Here is a 22,459-nt window from a genome sequence, read left to right as displayed (position 1 = left end):
GGCACGCCGCGCGGGCGCCATGGCCGGCGAGGCCACGGCCGGCCGCCACGCCGGGGCGGGGGACGGCGAGGGCGCGACGGGCAGGGGCCGCCATGGCCGGGGCGGCGAGCGCGGCGTGGCCGAGGGGAGAGCGCCGGCGGGAGGGGGAAGGAGGAGGGAGGGGAGAGAGAAGAGGAGAGGGGGAGGGAGGGGCTCACCGCGGGTGGGGAGGGCGGCGGCGGCGGTTCGGGCGAGCAGGGGGGGTCGGGCGGGTTGGGCAAGGGAGAGAGATTTGGGGGGAGGGGAGGGGGATGACATGCGGGGCCCGCAGGGGAGGGGAGAGAGAGTTGGGGGGAGGGGAGGGGGCGCGGCTGGGCCGCTCATGGGCCCAAAGCGGGGGCGGGGGGGGGGGGGGGGGGGGGCGAGGTGGGCCGCGACCAGGCCGGCCCACGGCGTGAGGGGGAAAGGGGGTGGGGCAAGGCCGGCTGGGCCGACCGGCTGGCTGGGCCGCGCGCCAGGGGGGCGGCTGGGCCAAAAAAGGGGAAGGAGGGGGAGGGGAGAGAAGAAAAGATTTTCCTTTTTTTAATATCTATTTTCTATATGAATGCTTTCACACGTTCAAACAATCAAAGAAATGCATGATTCGACATGGTGCAGCAATCCAAAGAAAATAACTCTAGGATTTACTATTGTCACATAACCTAAAGTTTTGAAGACGGGTGAGGTTTTAGCGAAAAGAAATGGAAAGAGGGGTAACGCCCGAATTTAGCGAGCGATAGAGAAAAGAAAAAAAATTCAACTCGAAATTCGGGGCGTTACAATTTTGAACTAAAATTTATTTTTGGTCCTATCATTTTGTGAAGAATAATTTGAATCGTGATCTATTGCCATCTCTATATCTCTTCTGCTCTTCAGATCCGAAAAAGTCGGCAATCTGTGATCCAAACTCCCATCCGGCTGGTGCGACCACGGATTCAGGGTCAGGTTTTTGTCTGCTCCCTACTTTTACTTTTACTAGATATGTTGTCTGTCACACTCGGTTTTGGAAGGCAAACCGAATGTAAACCATGTACGTGCCAAGATCAGAAACTCACGTACACATCAATTACATATTTGGACATCATCACACATTGCTCAAAGTAAATAGCGAAAATAGTACTTTATTACATCAAGATGCCCAAGACATCCACAGAGTCATTAACTCAATATAGTCATTAACATAATCAAAGTGCGGAATACGAAACGTAGAAGATAAGGCCTTCACAGGCAACTAACTTGGGGTTTGCCACTAAACACCTGGAACTCCTGAAAGTCCTCCAAGTTGCCTTCATATCCTCCTGAGCACTGATTGCAATGAGGACAACCTAGGGTTGGGGGTTTTAAAGCAAGGGTGAGTACACATCAACGTACTCAACAAATGTCCCATTTGGCTAAAGTGGACTAGCTGTATGTGGAGTTAAGGTTAAGCGGTTGCTTTTAGTTGGTCGGGTATTTATTACTAGTAGTAAGCCAAGTTTTAGTAATAAACCCAAGTTATTACCCAAAAGTACTCCATCCAAGAGGAAATACAAACACCATAGTTATAATCATCACCATTAATCATCATCATAAAGTATCCATAGTTATTCTAATCAAAGAGGATCCCAAGGCTGCTCTTAACCGTGAGCACGACTCATATACCAGTTTCTAACACTCTGCAGAGGTTGCACACTTTACCCACGAGTCATGATCCCTTTTTGCCTCGGGTCGATCAAACCCTCAAACACTACCAAGGTGAGTAGGGAAGGTTTCACTACGTAGTCTTTACAAAGATTTCCCAGAGATCATAGCCGCCCGTTAGGTTTCTTTAGTTTGATAAACACAGTACTTCTCCCCACAGGAAGGGTGACTAACAAAACCAAATCGAAAGAACCTCGGCAACAAGCCTAGGCAGAGCAATTATTGTGCCCGGACCCCATTGACGGCACGACGACGAAGCCGACTACACCTCAAGTTCCTCTAATTAATCAGCTAAGGGTGTCCCATTCCACCCTCATGGTTGTACTATTATCCCGGGTGGTCTCTCGACGAACAGGTCATTACAGAGAGGTACTAAGGAAACAGCCTAAGTCCCCTAAAGTGTCACAGTTCGTCATCATGGTCAAGATAACATCATTGTATCATAAATATTTGCATCATGTTCGTTGATTAAAGTAAAGCAATAGCATAAAGCTAACCATAATAATCCAAAAGGTAATCAAGGACAAGGTAAATACAAACTAGTCAATCCTTAGGTTTCAATTAAGTAATGTGGGACAGTGAATTATAAAGTAATTAGGACATCATGGGTCAGAGGATACTTTGCCTTCACCAGGTTGCTGCTCAGGAAAGTCTCCGACAACGCACTCAGGAACCACGGGCTGCTCTTTGTCTACGTAAAGCAATCATGCATTCAACACATTTGGGAAATGATAACGGAACAGTACACCAAACATGTGCAATCAAGTGAACACAAGTTCAATAGGAAAGTACAAACAACAAAGTGAAATCTAGATTCTAGGGTAGACAAATAACCTTAGGGTTTGTGGTTCTCTAAGTACTGCCTATCTCAGGGGATCACATAACTTAACTTCATTTATCTTAATGAATTATTAAAATTATAACAGAGATGGGTTCATACACTACATGATATTAACCTCACAAAGTTGATCACTTAATTGTCATTAGTGTTTTCCTTTTTATTTCCTTTTAAATAATAAACCATCACTTTAAATACACCTATAGCCTAGACATAAAATTAATACATGCAGACAACAAAAGATAATAATTTAAACAGGTAGAGAATAATCTTATAAACATTTTGCAATTTGAACCACCTAATTTGGAGTTCATATGCAAAAGATATCAAATAAACAAGTTTTGGAATCCAAAATACATAATTAGACATATTTCCGTGATAAAAATAAAGTTCGGGGTTCTTTTTGCAAGATCCTAGGGGCTCGGCTGCAAACTCCAGGGACGACGAGTTCTATTTCTTGGAAGCCGATGGTTCTTTTTATAAAGCTGCCAACCAAAGGGGTATCGGGTTCTGCCAACCGTTAGATCTCAGATCAACGACCAGGATTAGATCGGACGGGCGCACGGACGCGAGCGCCTGACAAGTGGGGCCCACTGGCCAGCGGCTCGGGTGGGGTAGAGGGTGAGCGACTGAGCGCCAGAGCACTGGCCCCTGACGGGCGGGTCCACCTTGTCAGGGATGTCGTCTTCCTCGGCCGCGCGCTCGGCGCGAGCACCATGGCCGGAGCCAGTGACTCCGCGCAGACGAAAGAGGCATGGGGCGGTTGCAGTTGGCAGAGGGGTCTCGGTACGACGACGAGGTGCCATCACCGGCGATCACCGACGACTCATTGACAGAACAGAGAGAACGGGGGAGAGAGAAGGAGAAGTCAGGCGGAGAAATTCACCTCGGGTGAGGCGCAATCGACGGTGGAACTTCGCCTGGAGGTGGCGGAGCGCAGTCAGAGATGGCGGACGAGCCTTGCTGGTGGGGGAATCGGGCGTAGGAAGCCTGGCGATGGGGGAGCTCCGGCGAGCTGGAAGAACGGCCGTGCGTAGCTCGGGTGAGTGCGCAAAGGCGAAGTGAGTGGGGCAGGGGGGAAGTGGGTGCGCGCAGGGACTTGAAGAGGGGGTCGAGACGGTGGTTTCACGCTGAGAGGCGACGTTGGCGCGGCGGTCTCGGCGTGCGTGTGTGCTGTCCACGCGGGCGGACGGTTGAAGGAGGGAAGAGGGACTGACAAGCGGGGCCCGCAGGACAGCGACATAGCGCGCGAGCGCGCAACGAGCCAGGGCGCCGATGAGGCGGCCCCACTGGACAGAGAGGGAGAGAGCGAGTGCGAGAAGGCGGGGCGCGACGCCGACAAGTGGGGTCCACCTATCAGCGGACGCAGGCGCGCACGCGGGGGCGGCCAGTTGGGCTGGATGAGACAAAAGGCCGAGGAGGGAGGGCAGCTGGGCTTCTTTGGTTTTCCTTTTTGTTTTCTAATTTCTAATCCCTTTTTCTTTTGTTTTCTCTTTTGAATTCAAATTCAAATAATTCAAACATGTGCATCAAACAAAAGAACAAATTAGGCTCAGTATGATGCAACATTTCATGACTCCATCGTCAACTTCATAGCAGTGCCTCTTGGAACCCTCCTCACCGAACGCGGATTCCATCATCTCTCTTTTTTATCCTCCCCGGGGAACATTCAGTAAAATTGTTACTCCAATAACAACCCAACAGTTGTTAAATCTTCTATGCGACCTAATGAAGAGTGTTCTCTACGTACAAAAAAAATACCTATCATGACCACACTGGAAATGCAACAACCAAGTACTTACTATAGAGATAAAATGTGGTCTTCCACAGTGTCTTTAGCTGTGATTCTGTGAACTGTAAAACAGTAATAGGACGGGTCAGGCCGATGGTGTGTGCTCTGTCCACCGCCTAGTCCTCAGCGAACGGATTCCACCAAGGATCAAGCAACTACCATGTTTTGATATGTCGTGGGTGCCTAGGACTGCACAGTGGTGATCGCAATAAGGCTTGGGATTAGGGAAGGGATCTCAGTGGATATGGGGATCGACTAGAGGGGGAGCTGATTTCGTCAGCTGGCGCAAGGTGCGCCAGGATGACCAAGGAAGCTCCACCGGCTAGGTAAAACTTTCTTTGATGAGCTCTAATACAAACTACAGTAGATCCTTTTATAGACTTAGGTGCCACTTTAATCTCAACTACCTCTAACAACTGGGAGCTAATCTCTCCAATAAAATAGGAGGGCTAACCGACTCCCTCTTTATCTCTTCTTATCTTCTAAACAAACAGAGCTAATCTCTCCACTAAAATAGGAGGGCTAACTGACTCCCTCTTTATCTCTTCTTATCTTCTAAACAAACAGCCTAGCTAGGACTTATCCTTTGTGGCGCCTGGTATACTGCCGGCCCACAAAGGTGTCTACAACATTTCCCCCTCGCCGACGAAGAGCTCGTCCTCGAGCGTCATGGCCGTATATCTAAGCTTGAAGTCTTCCAGCTGCTCCCAAGAAGTATCCGTCTCTGCTCGGTCTGTCCACTTGATCATAACTTCTCACACCCCCCGATTCAGCCGTGCACAGAGGACTTTTTCTGGTGTAGGGATGACTCTACCGTTGAGGAGCTCCGACAGCGGTATAACTTGGGTTGGAGCCTCCCCTATGAATTTCTTGAGTAGAGAAACGTGGAACACATCATGTATTCTAGCCCTGGGAGGAAGCTGCATCTTGTAGGAGACAGTGCTCACCCTCGAAAGCACTTGATATGGCCCAAAGAACTTGTTGGGGACTTGTTCTCAAATGCTATAAATTGAGAACAAGGCAATACAAAAACAGGTTATTTGTTAATGCCCTTTGTCCTTCGGAACATTATTTCCCTAAGGATATAATGATCTTCGGACGAAGGTCATGAAAGACATACCTTCATCATCTCAACACACATATATATATATATATATATATATATATATATATATATATATATATATATATATATATATATAAATATATCAAGGGCAGATGAAGCATGTAAAACATAAGGGATAATGTGAACAAACATATAACATCATCATACACATTTCTTATTATATAATCATAAATGAACAAATGAATAATGACAATATTGAATTACATTTGTACCTTCGGCTTGACAGAAAATGAAAGTACAAGCGTGACGCAAAAATGAGTATAAGTCAGCGTGAACAGTACGGGGTACTGTTCATCTATTTATAGGCACGGGACACAGCCCGTGTAAAATTACATCCATGCCCTTCACATTTGCTAATGACTTTAAGGTAGTCCACCGAGGTCTAAATAGTCTTTTCCCTTTTAAGTCGGTTCCCTTTTTTGCCGTTATGCCGAAGCTCCCTTGCGCGTAGCTTCGGCGCTGTGTCAACCTTCGTATTGTTCGTGCTTTTCACACTGTGTGGTTCTGATCCGAGTCCGAAGGCACCTGTTCATATATTACACTCGGGAAACATTGTTAAATCATGTTTTTGAGGACCTTCGAAAGACGAAGGCCCCCAACAGTAGCCCCTCGCAATATTAATTTGTTAGAATGATGAATTCAGATTGCGACATGGACGAAGGCCCTAAGCCGAAGGTCCAAAAAAACACATTCCCTTTGCTAGAATAGCAACAGTCAATGACAGACGGGGCCCTCCAACTTGGAGCGCACTGGGCGTATAAATAGGAACTCACACCGACTGCACTTGATACACTGCTTGTGCCATTTGCCTTATTTTCTCAATTTTATAACTTGTGCTTACTAGCGCTTGATAGCTCTCAAGCTTTTGAGCTTCGGTTTGAAGGACACGTTTTCGTCATTTCCGAAGATAAGATGTCTCAAGACAAGAAGACAGTTGCTGAGACGAAGCTAACCGAAGAGGAGAAGCTCCTTGAGGAGAAGACTGCTGGATTTGTTGAGTCAATAGCAAAAACAAATACAAAGAAGATTACTAAAGAGATACTGGAAGGCTTTGTCTGAAGATACTGATGATAGCGACAACTATGATGTGGAAAGTGGAGGCGAAGACTCTGAAGATCGGCCCTGGCGACCAAGTCATGCAGTCTTCGGTAAATCAACTATCAAATAGAGTCATCTTGATAATATGAGAGGAAGGTATTTTTGAGATATGTCTATTGTGAGGGCTGACGTAGACAGGGTCGTTCCTGCTCCCGAAGAAAACGAAGTTGTGATCTTCCGAAGCTTCTTCAAAGCTGGACTTCGATTCCTGTTGAGCAAATTTGTGGTTGAAGTTTTAAAGACATATCAGATTTTCCTTCACCAGATCACTCCCGAAGCAGTTATTAGAATGAGGATCTTCGTCTGGGCTGTGAGAAGTCAAGGTCTAGAGCCAAGTGCAAGATGTTTTTGCAGTATGCATGAACTTTTGTATGAGACGAAGGCCTGGGGTAAAGAACAATATCATAACAATTTCGGTTGCTATAGCTTCGTTGCTCGCTCTGGCGCAAGCTACCCAGTGCCAACGTTTCGGAAGAAATGGCCCGGGCCTAGATGGAAGAGTGGTTTTATGTGAAAAATGATTTGAAGGCGAGAGAAGACATTAAAGAGATCATCATGCGCCCCATCTGGTCCCGCTTCGGCCTCCGAAAGTCGAAGGTAGAAATTGATGAGGCAGCCGAAGCATGCCGAAGGGCCTTCAACACAGTTTGCTCTTTTATTGGGACAAGAGACTTACTTCAAGAACATATAGCCTACAGGATATGGCCACTTATAGACAACTGGGAAATGCCGAAAGAAACCATCACTAACCCTAGCGAATGCGGCCTGGTTCGATTGAAATACACCTTCAGGTTTGGGGACAAGTTTGTCGAACCAGATGATGACTGGCTGAAGTGTATTGAAAATACTAGCGATGAGTTACTTGGATCATATTCCAAGTCCGAAGATAATGCACTATCTGCGGCCTTCGGGAGCCGAAAAAAGAAAAGATTAAATAGGGTTTTTGATGCTATTGGATTTGTGTACCCTGACTATCGCTACCCACCACGGGGGCAGAAAAGAAAGGGTGCAACTTCTGTAAAGGTTGCTGCTTCGGCTGCTCCAAGCGAGCCTGCGCCGAAGAGTAAAAAGTTGAAGGTCCTTACCCATCGGCCGCGTTATATTGAACCGGCCGTGGTACCTGAGCTTGGCGAGAATATTTCTTTAGCTGCTGAATCAAAGGAGCCCATTCCTCCTACGCAAAAAACTGAAGAACCGGCTACCATGCCGAAGGCACCCTCAGCCGAGCAAGCTGAGGCAAAGACTGGTAAAGATAAGGCCGAAGAGCCAAAAACTGAAAAAAATATTAGGAATTTTAAGCCCTTCGGCGGAAGTAACAGTGTCGAAGATACAAAAAGGTCTTGCGGCAACTCCCAAAAGAAGAAGAATGACAAATGTACTAGATGTGCTAGAATCAGTAAAGGCTTCAAGCTCTACTCCTTCAGGGAAAATTGCCGAGGCTTCGAAAATACAAATCGAAGCTGAAACAAAACCGACCGAAGTTGAAACTGTTGTGAGCCAGGCTAGTGCCGAAGCTAGGCCTTCAGAGCCTGCTGAGAAAAAACCTCGAAAATTGAAGAGAAGGCAGTAGAGGAAGAGGCTATAGAAAAGACTTTGCCTGAAAAAGTTGCCGCTCCTGCTCCCGAAGCTTTAAAAGAAAGTATTGAATATATCATCTGTCATGCTTCGGGAAAAATACTCTCTAAAGAAGAAGAACGAGAAGCTCAACACTATGCCTAGAAGCTAAAATATCCGAAGGGGGCATTAATGTTTAACGGCAGCGGAGAAGAAGATTTTTTGTACTGTCTCCCGGATAGCAAAGAGATATCTGTTTGCCGGGAGATGGATAGAAGCTTCGGGTTCCCAACGTTAGAAGATGGCCTCTCAGTACTGTCGAAGGATGAATTGGCCGACAGTTTGGCATATAATAGTATAAAGGTGCGAAAATCAATTTTTGTATTTAAAAATGAATTATTTCACTTGTTTATACTTAATACTATACTCCTTTTGTAGGGCTTGATCCTTAGCAATGCCCTTAGGGCACAGAAAAATATCGAAGATGAAGGGTGCACAATGGCTCTGAACAACCTTCGTTCAGAGGTGATTGAACTAAGGAACGAAGGCCTTGAAAAGGATAAAATATTAATTTCATTGGTAAACAAGATAAAAGAAGATGAAGCTAATTCCAAAGTTCAAGCTGAGGCCCAGAAAAGTGAAATTGAATACCTTCGAAAACAGTTAGCCGAGGCCAAATTAAAATGCGTTGTTGCCGAAGCTGATCGAGATGTCAGCGAATACTGGAAAAATTATTTTGAAAAAATAGTTGCAGAGCTTCGCGCATCCAAAGAAAGATGCTTTGAAAAATCTGTGGAGTGTGTGAAAAAGATAAAGGCTAGCTTCGCCAACGTGGGCGCGTACTCAAACGAAGACAACTTCATACGGGGTGACCCTGAGGGCATCATCGAGTGGATCGGTAGTGAAGCCGAAGCTTTTGAGGAGATTTTGAGTGACCGCGGGGACTTCTGTGCATTCTCTGGTGCTAGGGGAGTTGCAGCCGTTTTGGAGAAGGCAGGTTGCGAACATGTTAAAACATTGGCCCAGGCCGAAGCTGCCTTCTCAGTTGACGATACGAAGGACCCCTCGGCCGAAGCGAGTTTAATAGGCGGAATTTTTTTACTGATATCTAGGAAAATGGCGGCCGAGGGATGGCTCATGAAATAATGAAGAAGAGCGAGAAAGATATCCATAACGCTCGAGAAGCAACAAAAGAAGCTGAAAACGCTGTGAAACTCGAAAGACAAATATGTATTACTTAATGGCTTTTAGCTTTGTTGTTTATTTTTGTGACTTCGAACTAATTTATGTCTTCTACCGCAGCTGAACCATCTCCTCCTCCAGAGCCATTTGACTCACTGGCCGACCCAGAGACAAAGAAAGCAATAAAAAATATTAATATGACTGAAGCTATTGTAGACGAAGTTGTTACCAAACTGCTAACCGAAGCTGCAGAAAAAGTTCTGAAGGAAGAAGAGTAGCTATTGTAAAAACATTTCTAGAATATTAGTGTAACATTTGCTGAACTATGTTTGTAATATTTGGTGCTTATATATTTGAATGTAATATGTGAATTGTTTGTAATTCAGTTCTTTGCGATGCATGAAACTTTATGTACATACCGTTTTTGAGCCTTCGGCGAAAAAACACCTTCCCTTCTTTTCATGCTTCGTAAAGAAGAGTTTTTATGCCTCGTAAGAATCATACACATTTTGTAAAATCATCAATACTTCGTAAACAATAAATTCTTCTTTCCACATCAGAACTGATGAAACTGTAATTTTTAGCTTACTTTGTGCCTTGGCATCTTTCCATTTTTTGTAAAGCATTCTCCGAAGATCGGCCTCGTTTCCAATTGATGTGATATGATGTATGATGTGATGCTATGCGATATGATGCGATGATATGATGCAAATAATGATGCTAATGCCGAAGACACATACCACGCTGAAACACAATATCTGCGTCCCCTTAGGAACCATCAAAAATCTCTTTGTCGGTTATTTTTCGACTTCACCGCTTATTTTTCGGTGTAAGTTCTGCATCCCCTTAGGAACGTCTTTTGAACTTCTTCGCCTTCTATTTTGGCGGTATTCGCGTTGACTTTTCGCGCTTCGTCTTATATTTCAGCGGTATTCGCGTTGACTTTTCGCGCTTCACCTTATATTTCGGCGGTATTTGGCTCTGCATTCCCTTTGGAACGACTTTTGAGCAGAAAACTTACACTGCGCTCCCTTAGGAACGACTTTTTGTAGCTTCGGCAACTTACACTGCGCTCCTTAGGAACGACTTTTTGTAGCTTCGGTGAGACTTGCAATGCGATTTTTAACTCTGCATTCCCTTAGGAACGACTTTTGAGCTTCAGTATTCAGCAATTTTTGAGCTTCATGAGTCTATGGAGAAGATATATTTCACGATGACAAGAATGAAGCTATTACAAGAAATTAAAAATGGCAAGGAAACTAAGTTTACGTCGATTGTTCCTTATTAAAAAGAAAATGAAAATGAATATAAAAATGCTTCGGAGGTAGGATATCTCTTAATAGATGTGTTTTGATTCCAGCACAGTACTGTTGACTGTGCGGGCTTCGGATTCCTCCCTGAAATCTCGCTGCTAATGGGTCTGCTGGCTCCCTTCTGGTTGCTGACCTCGTGAATAAGCAGATTGTAGTAGTGGTGGAGGTGGAAGCTGTGGCCAAGAAGCCTGTGGCTGACTAGCCAAAGCAACCGAAGCTGCAGGATGATTACCCACATATTCTGGTATGTAGGGTGAATGACACGAAGCAGTGTGCATGACCTCTTCGGTTGACTTTGCCTAGCTTCGGCTTCTGCGATTTCCTTCTGCTTTTGGATGGTGATTTGGCACATTCTTGTAGTATGACCCTTGTCTTCACCACAAAATAGGCAGTAGATCTTCCTGGGCTGACCCCATATCTTCCTCCGAAGCCCCTGGCACCTCTGCCTCTTGGAGCTGGCGGCCGGAAAGAGCTTTGCTGCTGCCCCGAAGATTGTGAAGTATATTGTGGCTTCTGCAGCTGACTTCCTCTGTCATCACTCTGAGTGGAGTGAATTGACCTGACATGCCTCAGGTGGATTATTCCTCCGAAGCCCCTGGTCATCTCAGAGAACCTGTAGGCTTCCTCCCTTCTTTGGCGGAAGTCATTGTCAGCCCGGATGTATTCATCCATCTTTTGAAGCAGCTTCTCCAGAGTCTATGGAGGCTTTCTAGCAAAATACTGGGCAATGGGTCCTGGACGAAGCCCCTTGATCATGGCCTCAATGACAATTTTATTGGGCACTGTAGGCGCTTGTGCTCTCAAACGCAAGAACCTTTAGACATACGCCTGGAGATACTCCTCATGATCTTGCGTGCATTGAAACAGTGCCTGAGCTGTGACTGGCTTCGTCAGGAAGCCTTGGAAACTTGTCACTAGCATATCCTTAAGCTTTTGCCATGAAGTAATAGTCCCTGGCCGAAGAGAAGAATACCATGTTTGTGCCACATTCTTAACTGCCATGACGAAGGATTTGGCCATGACAGCTGCATTGCCTCCGTATGAAGATATAGTCGCTTCATAACTCATCAAGAACTGCTTTGGATCTGAATGCCCATCATACATGGGGAGCTGAGGTGGCTTGTATGATGGAGGCCATGGGATAGCCTGCAGTTCTGCTGCCAAGGGAGAAGCATCATCAAAGGTAAAGGTATCATGATTAAAATCATCATACCATCCATCCTCGTTGAATAAGCCTTCTTGGTGAAGCTCCCTATGCTGGGGCCTTCGTTCTTGTTCGTCTTGAGCAAGATGGTGTACTTCTTCAGTAGCTTCATCGATCTGCCTTTGAAGATCAGCTAGTCGGGCCATCTTCTCCTTCTTCCGTTGTACCTGCTGATGGATTATCTCCATGTTTCTGATCTCCTGGTCCAACTCCTCCTCCTGGAGTGTTGGACTGGTGGCCTTTCTTTTCTGGCTTCGGGCCTTTCGAAGAGAGAGGGTCCTCTGATTTGGATCCAGTGGCTGAAGTGCGGTAGCCCCTGGCGCTGAAGCTTTCTTCGGTGGCATGACGAAGGTCGATGCTTGCCGAAGGTGGTCGAAAAAGGGTTCACCGGAGGTGGGCGCCAATGTTGGGGACTTGTTCTCAAATGCTATAAATTGAGAACAAGGCAACACAAAAACATGTTATTTGTTAATGTCTTTCGTCCTTTGGAACATTATTTCCCTAAGGATATAATGATCTTCGAACGAAGGTCATGAAGGACATATCTTCATCATCTATATATATATATATATATATATATATATATATATATATATATATATATATATATATATATATATATATATAAACATATCAAGGGCAGATGAAGCATGTAAAACATAAGGGATAATGTGAACAAACATATAACATCATCATACACATTTCTTATTATATAATCATAAATGAACAAATGAATAATGACAATATTGAATTACATTTGTACCTTCGACTTGACAGAAAATGAAAGTACAAGCGTGACGCAAAAATGAGTACAAGTCAGCGTGAACAGTACGGGGGTACTGTTCATCTATTTATAGGCATGGGACACAGCCCGTGTAAAATTACATCCATGCCCTTCACATTTGCTAATGACTTTAAGGTAGTCCACCGAGGTCTAAATAGCCTTTTCCCTTTTAAGTCGGTTCCCTTTTTTGCCGTTATGCCGAAGCTCCCTTGCGCGTAGCTTCGGCGCTGCGTCAACCTTCGTATTGTTCGTGCTTTTCACACTGTGTGGTTCTGATCCGAGTCCGAAGGCACCTGTTCATATTACACTCAGGAAACATTGTTAAATCATGTTTTTGAGGACCTTCAAAAGACGAAGGCCCCCAACAGAACTTTAGGCCAAGTTTGTTGGGTGTAGCAGAAGTGACACCAACTGATGTGCGCTGCTATAAGCACGACCATACGCAATTGCCCTCATGGAACTCCACTTCTCGTCGATGCATGTCCTGGTAGCTTTTCATTTTCACCTGTGACTGAATCAATCGACCACGAATATCCACTGTTGGGGACTTGTTCTCAAATGCTATGAATTAAGAACAAGGCAACATAAAATGTTAAACGTTAATGCCCTTCGTCCGCTGAAGCATTATCTCCCTTAGGATATAATGAACTTCGGACGAAAACCATAAGCAAAATATCACGAAAGTCATACCTTCATGATTAGTTCTATAGAACAATGTAAACAATGCTAGAATATGAAAAATTAAAGAAATTTATACCAAAGACAGATATTATTAAACATATATTAAACATATATTTTATTATACAAACTTAAATATTAAAACATAATATTTAAGTACATTTATACCTTTGCCTTGACAAAGAACAATAATTCCAGTGTGATGCGTCAATGATTACAGGATTGCGTGAACAGTAAAGGTGTACTATTCATCTATTTATAGGCACAGGACGTAGCCTTTGAGAAATTACAATCATACCCCTTACAAAAGATTACAATTATGACTTAGACCCTTATGGACTAAGAAGTCATTTCATCTTTAAGTCGGTTCGAACCCTCGTCTTCAGATACGTTATAATACCGAAGCTTCATGAGTGGTAGCTTCGGCACTACGTTTAAACGGATTTGCCGAAGGTGTGTCTTCCTGCAGGACCTTCGGCGACGAAGCATGACCCCAACAGTAGCCCCTTCGCGGTGCTAGATCGTTTTTCGTAACGAGCTTGATCCGTGAAAAAGTCTCTTAGGCTTCGGGAAGCCGAAGGTCCGAAAAACACCTTCCCTGAGCTCGTTGCCGGGAAACGATAAAATTTCCGAGCACGGAGTGGTCCCACCATGCAGATTCACCTTCTCGAGTTTTGTGGCCCACCATTCAGTGGGTGCGAGCGACTGTTCGTCCGATGTAGGAGACTTGACGATTCACCTTCTTACCTGCAACACTATATAAACAAACGAGTAGGTGTGAAGTAACCACATCATTCATTGCTATTGCGCTGTTTTGCTGCCAGGAATTTAACCATAGCCGAAGCTTGACCCTTGCGCTCAAACGAAGCACCACCTCGGATTATGCTTCGTCACAAGAAGAGCTTCGGAAAAAAGGTCATTAATTTCAAAAAACTTCTAGAAGTTCATAATCAAATGGCTAGAGTGCGTTCCACTGCCAGGGTTGAACGTGAGGGAGATGAGAACGAAGCCACTGAAACCGTTCCAATTTCCGAAGCAATGAGGCGATCTGGGCTGGCAACATCAGGGGATACATCTGCCGCCGAAGCAAAACAAGCTGACGTTGAAGAAGATGAATTTGAAGATGAGTACGGTGCAACGCCATATAAACCCAGCCACTTAGAGTTTGGGAAGTCTACTATTACCGAAGGTGATATGGCTAAGTTACTGAAGCTAGGCTATTTTAGCGAAGACAAAAGGGAGATGATTCGCTTCGGGGGAGAGGAAATTACCCCGAAGCCAGAAAAAGATGAGGTGGTGGTTTTTAAGAGCTTCTTCAAAGCAGGGTTAAGGTTTCCCCTGCATGGGATGATTGCAGATGTTTTAGAGAGATTTGGGATTCACCTTCATCAGTTAACTCCTAACGCCATTGTTAGGCTTAGTGTTTACATCTGGGCACTCCAAAGCCAGGAGGCAGAGGCAATTGCCGAAGGTTTTTGTCGGGCACACGAGCTTCATTACCAGACAAAAGCTAGAGAAGATGGGCTGCATGATAATTTCGGCTGCTACAATTTTGCATATCGGAAAGATGCCAAGTATCTAGTTATCACCTATCGTACGAAATGGCCAGCTAGCTGGAAGAGTGAATGGTTTTATGTCAAAGTGGATGAGAAGAAGGAGAAACTAGTTCAGAGCCCTTTGAGTTTAACCTTCGGAGAAACTAGACCCCAATGCGTCATGTCTCCAGATAGTCCATGTCAGATTACACTGGGCGAATTTCGGGTTGTTGCAGAGCACATTGGCACCAGGGATCTGGTCCAAGAATTCTTAGCCTTCAGAGTATTCCCAACTTTGAGGGAATGGGACATGCCGAAGCTGAAGGGGAGAAGAAGAAGAAAGAACTTGTTCGGCTACCTTATTATTACAAGTTTAAAAAACATTTTAAAGCACCTTGCCAAGAGTGGTTGGACACAATTGATGTTATGTGCAACGAGATCCTTGGCAACTATTCTAAGAAAGAAGATCAGTTAATGACTGCGGCTTTCGGTACTCGTCCGAAGCGAAGAATGAATCGGGTGATGGATGCCTTGAATTTTAATTATCCTGACTATGAGCAATTAGGCAGAGGTGCCGAAGGCCAGAAAAGAAAAAGAGTTGCCAGCGTCCTCGACAAAGAAGCTACCAAATTAGCTAAAAAGGACAAAGAAATTTTTGAGAAAAGAAAATCGAGCCCTGAGCCGAAGATAGCTACTTCAAAGAAAAGGAAAGCTACGGCCCCGAAACCAAAAACATCGGGCCAAGAGGGAGAAGCTCCTGCGACACCTTCTACTGCCGATGTGGAAGAAATTCTAAAGGTAATGACTGAACCTTTGCCTATCAAACTAAGTCCGCTGGCGCCACAACTGACGAAGCTTTTTCAGAAGGAAAAGGAGCCTTCGGCAACGGAAAGTCCTGCTAAGCTAAAAAAACGGAGAATTATCCAAGTGGCCGATGTTATTCATCAGACACCGCCGCCGACATCAGCGCCAAAAATACCAATTACTGAAAGCACTGGCGCCGCTGAAGGCGCCGGCGATGCCGAAGCTGCAGCCACCGGAGCCGAAGGTGCTAGAGCTGAGACCGCTGAATATTCTGATCTAGAAACCACACTTGGTGATATTGATAACATGCTTCTAAAATGGCTGAGGAAGAAGCTTCTGCGGCCACGATGGACACAACAATTGAGAAAGGAAAAGAGCAAATTGAAGATACTTTGAAAGAGGAAAACTTCAATTTTCAAGATATACTAGGGCAAGAGTTATCAAAAACTGAAAAAGAAGAACTGAAGAAATACGCTGTATCCTGTGGGTACAAACCAGGGGCTTTGCTATTTGGCGGAGTTAATGAAGGGAAATTGAGGTGCCTTCGGAATCGAACCGAGGCAGAGGTCGTTAGGACTTTCTCGAAGAATGTTGGCCTGCCGAAGATTGAGGCGGACAACATATCGCGGGCAGCCTGTTCTATGCTAATTTTAAGGTAAAACTCTTAACTTTTTATTATTTTTTGAATTAAGATGTTTTCTGACGAAGATTGTTTTGGCAGAGTATATTACTAAGTAAAGTGTTGAGGATGCAACAAGATCTCGAAGACGAGAAAAACGAAGCTATAATTAAAAATCTAGAAAATAAAGTCAAAGATCACGAAGCTGCTTTGGAGAAAAAGGACTTCGTCATCCACTCTATAGAGGGTTCGCTAGCAGAAGCTCAAGCCGAAATTGACAGATTAAACATCGAATTACTCATAAAATCAGAAAAATCTGAGCAAGAAAAGAAAAATCTTGAAACGAATCTCAAAACCGAAATTGAGAAGAGTTCAAGTTTGCAGAAATCATTGAAGGAGTTTCAGGATAAATGTTTAGACTTCGGCAACCGATGCATGCAGCGGCTGAAGGATGTCTTTCACTCAATTGGAGCCAGCTCTGATAAGTTTACACCTTCAGTTGAAAACCTGCCAAGCGCCTTTGAATATATTGAGGGCGAAGTTGATGCACTTGACGAAGTTATCGCTGGGATACCGATTTCTGCGCCCTGTTAGCTTCTCGAGGCACAACTACTGCTTTCCTGAAGACTGGCTGCACGCACGGGAAAATTGTTAATAGGCCAAACTTCAGTTTGTCACCAGCAGATTTGATTGACATCCCCAGCCTAGCTCGAAGCATAGGAAACAGGTTTATGACTCAAATTTGGATAAATGGCGGGCGAAAAATGGTTGGTGACGAAGCTCGAAGCCACCTTAAGCCAGTGAGAAACTTATACTTGTTACTTTTACCTTCTCCTTGAACTCTGCACTTTTCTCATTTTGTTTTAATATGTACATGATGATGAAGCTGAAGAATGATGAGCTGAAGCCTTAACAGAGAAAGACTTTGCTGCAGAAGATTCTAGAGAAAATTTTGTAATATGATTGTAAAGAATTTTATGTAAATTTGTGTGTACCTCATAATATATCTTTACCCCTTTGTCCGTGTATGATGTGCTTTGCTATGGACGAAATTTTCTTTTTGAGCCGAAGGCAAAAAACACCTTCCCTTCTTTTCGTACACAACGAAGCATGAAAATTTCTTCTTTCTGTTTTTCCCGAAGCTTTATCCTTATAGCCGAAGCATCTGCCTTCGCTGTATGATATGATGATAATGATCCTATATATGTCTAAATGAATGTTTATGAATGCAAATGTCATGATGTAATGTATCGTGCAAATGAATGTCCAAATACATATTCGAAGCCATAATCAAAACCTTCATTCCCTTGGGAATGACTCAAATCTTATTTGCCGCTTATTTTTTGGCTTCACCGTTTATTTTTCGGTGTATCAGCGCTGACTTTTCGCTGTAAGCCTCCCTTAGGAGCTTCTTCGCCTTCTATTTCAGCGGAATCAGCATTTATTTTTCGCTGTAAACCTCCCTTAGGAGCTTCTTCGCCTTTTACTTTGGCGGAATCAGCGTTTATTTTTTGCTGTAAGCTCTGCATTCCCTTAGGAACGACTTTTGAGCTTCTCCCTGTTTTCTTTTCTTTTTTTTGCACTCGATGGTGTGTTCTCAGCTTTTACATTTACATCTTTGGGGGATATTGCTCTTATAGAGCTGAAATAAGAAAAAGAGAAATTACATGCTATGGCCCTATTAAAAACCTTTCTCCCCCTTTGGAAAGGAAAAGGGTGCCATAAGAAAGAATAGAAAAAATTACATCAAGCTAGACATAATATCGTCGAAGCTCATCCGCATTCCATGATCTAGGAATGTCGTTGCCGTCCATATCCTTCAATCTGTAAGAACCGGGTCTTGACGAAGATACTACCAGAAAAGGTCCTTCCCACTTCAGCTGTAGCTTGCCTACTGTGTCTGGGTTGGCCACTCTCCGAAGCACCAAATGTCCTGGCTTAATATTCTTTAGTCAAACCTTTCTATCACGCCATTTTATTGTTTCGGCTTGGTATTTATTGATGTTTTCCACAGCCTAAAGCCTGATCCCTTCTATGGCATCTTTGTCCACAGAGTAATCAACTTCGTCTTCTGTCGAAGCCACTGTTCTTATTGATCCTGCTTTTGCTTCTTCCGGAGTTATTGCTTCGTCATCGAATAATAACTTGAATGGTGTAAAGCCTGTTGACCTTGATGCCGTTATATTGTGGTTCCATACTACCTTAATTAATTCATCTGGGCTGATTGAAGATTAATTTCATTATTCCCATCATTATGATGCCATTAGCTCTTTCGACAAGTCCATTTGACTCTGGATGCCTAACCGATGCAAAATGGATCTTCGTGCCAATTTGTCCACAGAACTATTTAAAAGCTTCGGCATCAAACTATGTTCCGTTATCCACAGTAATGGCCTTCGGCACTCCGAAGCGACAAACGATATTTTGCCAGAAAAATTTCTGAATGGTAACCGAAGTTATTGTGGCTAAAGGCTTCGCCTCAATCCACTTGGAAAAATATTCTACTGCTACTACAACATATTTTAAATTTCCTTGTGCTGGTGGTAACGGACCTAACAAATCAAGGCCCCACCTTTGCAATGGCCAAGTGGGTTGTATTAACTGAGTCAGAGACGAAGGCTATTTTTGATCTCTTGCGCATTTCTGACAGCCTTCACACTTTTGGACTAGTTCCACTACATCCGAAGCTGCCTTTGGCCAATAAAATCCTTGACGAAAAACTTTTCCCAGCAAAGGCCTAGATCCAATGTGAGATCCACACAGGCCTGCGTGTATTTCCTTCATCAATTCTATACCTTCGGCTCTGGATAAACATTTGAGTAGTGGAGAACATACTCCATGCTTGTACAGCTCCTCTTCTATTATAACATATGGTCGAGCTCTTGCCTCTATTCTCTTGTTATAAGCTTCGTCATCTGAAAGGAAATTACCCTGAAGGAAAGAAATGATCTCTGTTCTCCAATCTTCACTATGAACAGGAGATATATTGAGGACTGCTCTTTCAAGAAGTTCAGCCGAAGGTGCTTTTATTGTTTCAAAAAAATACTTCCAAAGGTAAGGGCAGCCCCTGTGCTGCTGACTTGGCTAGCAAATCAGCATGTTCATTTTCTCCTCGAGGAATGTTTTTGACAGAAAACCCTTCAAATGAAGCTTCAATCCTTCGGACCGTGTCTAAATATTTCTCAAGCTTCGGGTCTCTTGCTTTACAACACTTGTCAATATGACCAGAAGTAACTTGGGAATCGGTTTTAAGAACCGCCCTTCTAATCCCCATTGCCTTTAACTTCCGAAGACCCAAAAGCAAAGCTTCGTACTCAGCAATATTATTTGTGCAACTAAAATCAAGTCTGGCTGCGTAGCAAGTTTTAACTTTGGAGGGTGCAACCAACACAACAGCTGCTCCTGCCCCGAAGGTTCCCCAAGAACCGTCACAAAATACCGTCCATACTTCAGTATCTTTAGTTGTTTCCTCTCCTTGAGCCCCTGGCGTCCAATCGGCAATGAAGTCTGCTAACGGCTAGGATTGTATTGAGGATCTGTGCACATAATCAATGCTGAACTCATTAAGCTCTGCAGCCCACTTTCCAATTCTTCTAGTAGCTTCTCTGTTCCTCATGACATCCTTCAAAGGTTGTGACGAAGGAACAATTATATGATATGCTTGAAAATAATGCCGAAGCTTCCTAGATGCCATTAAGACGACATATAAGACCTTCTCCAATTCTGTATGATTCTTCTTTGATAGACTAAGGACTTCAGAGACAAAGTATATTGGGGCTTGCTTTTTGGTTTGTCCCTCAAGTTTTTCTTGAACAAGTGCCGCACTCACTGCTGAATGCGAAGCTGCCACGTACAGCAACAGAGGAGCCCCTGACGTTGGTGGAGTTAACGTCGTTAGGTCTATCAAATATTGCTTCAGCTCTTCGAAGGCTCTCTGCTGAGCTGATCCCCATTGAAAGACTTCGGCTAACTTCAGCACTTCGAAAAATGGTAAATTTCTCTCTACTGATCTAGATATGAATCGATTGAGAGATGTCAGTCTTCCTGTTAGTCGTTGAGCCCCCTTCTTTGTGCTTGGCGGCTCCATCCGAAGAATAGCTTCGATCTTATTTGGATTAGCTTCGATTCCCTTTGTTGAGACCAGACAACCAAGGAATTTCCCCTTCTTTACTCCGAAGACACACTTCTCTGGATTCAGCTTCAGACCAGCCTATCTGAAATTAGCGAATGTCTCCTGCAAATCAGCAATGTGATTTTCTTTCTTGGTGCTTTTTACTATAATATCATCAACATAGGTTAGCACATTTCTGCCTATCTGAGAATGGAGAACCTTCGCTGTCATTCTGCTGAAGCTTCCTCCAGCGTTCTTGAGCCCCTCAGGCATCCGAAGATAACAATATGTTCCACTAGGGGTTATGAAGCTGGTTTTGGCTCATCCTCTTTCTTCATCCAAATTTGATGGTAGCCTAAATAACAATCTAGCAGACTCATAAGCTCTGACGAAGCTGCTGCGTCAACTAGGGAATCTATCCTTGGCAGTGGAAACTTATCCTTCGGACAAGCCTTGTTGAGATCAGTAAAATCAATACACATCCTCCATTTGCCATTGGCCTTTTTTACCATAACAGTGTTGGCTAGGCATTCTGGATACTTCACTTCTCTGATAACTCCGGCGCTGAGAAGTCTTTTTACTTCATTTCGAGCACCTTCGGCCTTGTCATCAGACATCTTCCGAAGCCTCTGCTTTCTGGGTCTGAAGGATGGATCGACATTGAGCGAGTGTTCAATAACATCCCTGTTAACACCACATAGATCGTTAGCTGACCATGGAAAGACATCTTTGTTGTTGAATAGAAACCTTATCAAGTTTTTCTCCTGTTCCTCAGACAATTGAGATCCCAGCAACACCTTCTGCTCTGCGATATCTTCGCATAAAAGCATGGGTTTCGGCTGATCGGCCGAAGCAGCCTTCTCCCTTCTGTACTTGTACTGTTCACAAGCTTCAGTTTCATCTATGTTGTGGATTGCCTTTGAATCTGTCCAATTCCCCTCAGCCTTTCTGGCAGCTTCCTAACTCCCATGAACAGCAATAGGTCCTTGATCCGAAGGTATCTTCATGCAAAGATATGCTGGATGAAGAATTGCTTCGAAAGCATTGAGTGTTCCGCGACCAATGATTGCATTGTAAGGGTACTCCATGTCGACAATGTCAAACACAACTTGCTCAGTCCTTGTATTGTTGACAAATCCGAAGGTCACTGGCATGGTAATCTTACCAAGCGCTACAATTTGTCTTCCTCCGAAGCCACAAAGAGGGTGCATAGCATCATGAATCTTGTCTTCTGGCTCTTGCATCTGTCTGAAGGCTTTAGCAAATATAATGTCGGCTGCACTGCCTGTGTCAACCAAAACATTGTGGACGAGAAATCCTTTGATGACACAAGATATGACCATAGCATCATTGTGAGGGTAATCCTTGAGCTAAAGGTCCTCTTGGGAGAAGGTAATTGGGATATAAGACCATCTTGACTTGATGAAGGGTCCCTGTACCCCGACATGTTGTACCCTTCTCTGTGCCTCCTTCTTCTGCTTCTTATTGGCCGGTTCTCAGCATGACCCGCCTGTTATTGGGAGCACCAGCTTCGTAGCCGAAGCAACGCTAGCTTTGTTGTTGAACGAAGCCATCAGCTCAGAAAGTGGAAGTGAGTTCACCGGAGGTGGGCGCCAATGTTGGGGACTTGTTCTCAAATGCTATGAATTAAGAACAAGGCAACATAAAATGTTAAACGTTAATGCCCTTCGTCCGCTGAAGCATTATCTCCCTTAGGATATAATGAACTTCGGACGAAGACCATAAGCAAAATATCACGAAGGTCATACCTTCGTGATTAGTTCTATAGAACAATGTAAACAATGCTAGAATATGAAAAATTAAAGAAATTTATACCAAAGACAGATATTATTAAACATATATTAAACATATATTTTATTATACAAACTTAAATATTAAAACATAATATTTAAGTACATTTATACCTTTTCCTTGACAAAGAACAATAATTCCAGTGTGATGCGTCAATGATTACATGATTGCGTGAACAGTAAAGGTGTACTGTTCATCTATTTATAGGCACAGGACGCAGCCTGTGAGAAATTACAATCATACCCCTTACAAAAGATTACAATTATGACTCAGACCCTTATGGACTAAGAAGTCATTTCATCTTTAAGTCG

Source organism: Zea mays, chromosome 1, assembly GCF_902167145.1.
Source record: "Zea mays cultivar B73 chromosome 1, Zm-B73-REFERENCE-NAM-5.0, whole genome shotgun sequence".
NCBI classification, from domain to species: domain Eukaryota; kingdom Viridiplantae; phylum Streptophyta; class Magnoliopsida; order Poales; family Poaceae; genus Zea; species Zea mays.
Note: the sequence above shows the minus strand (reverse complement) of the source record.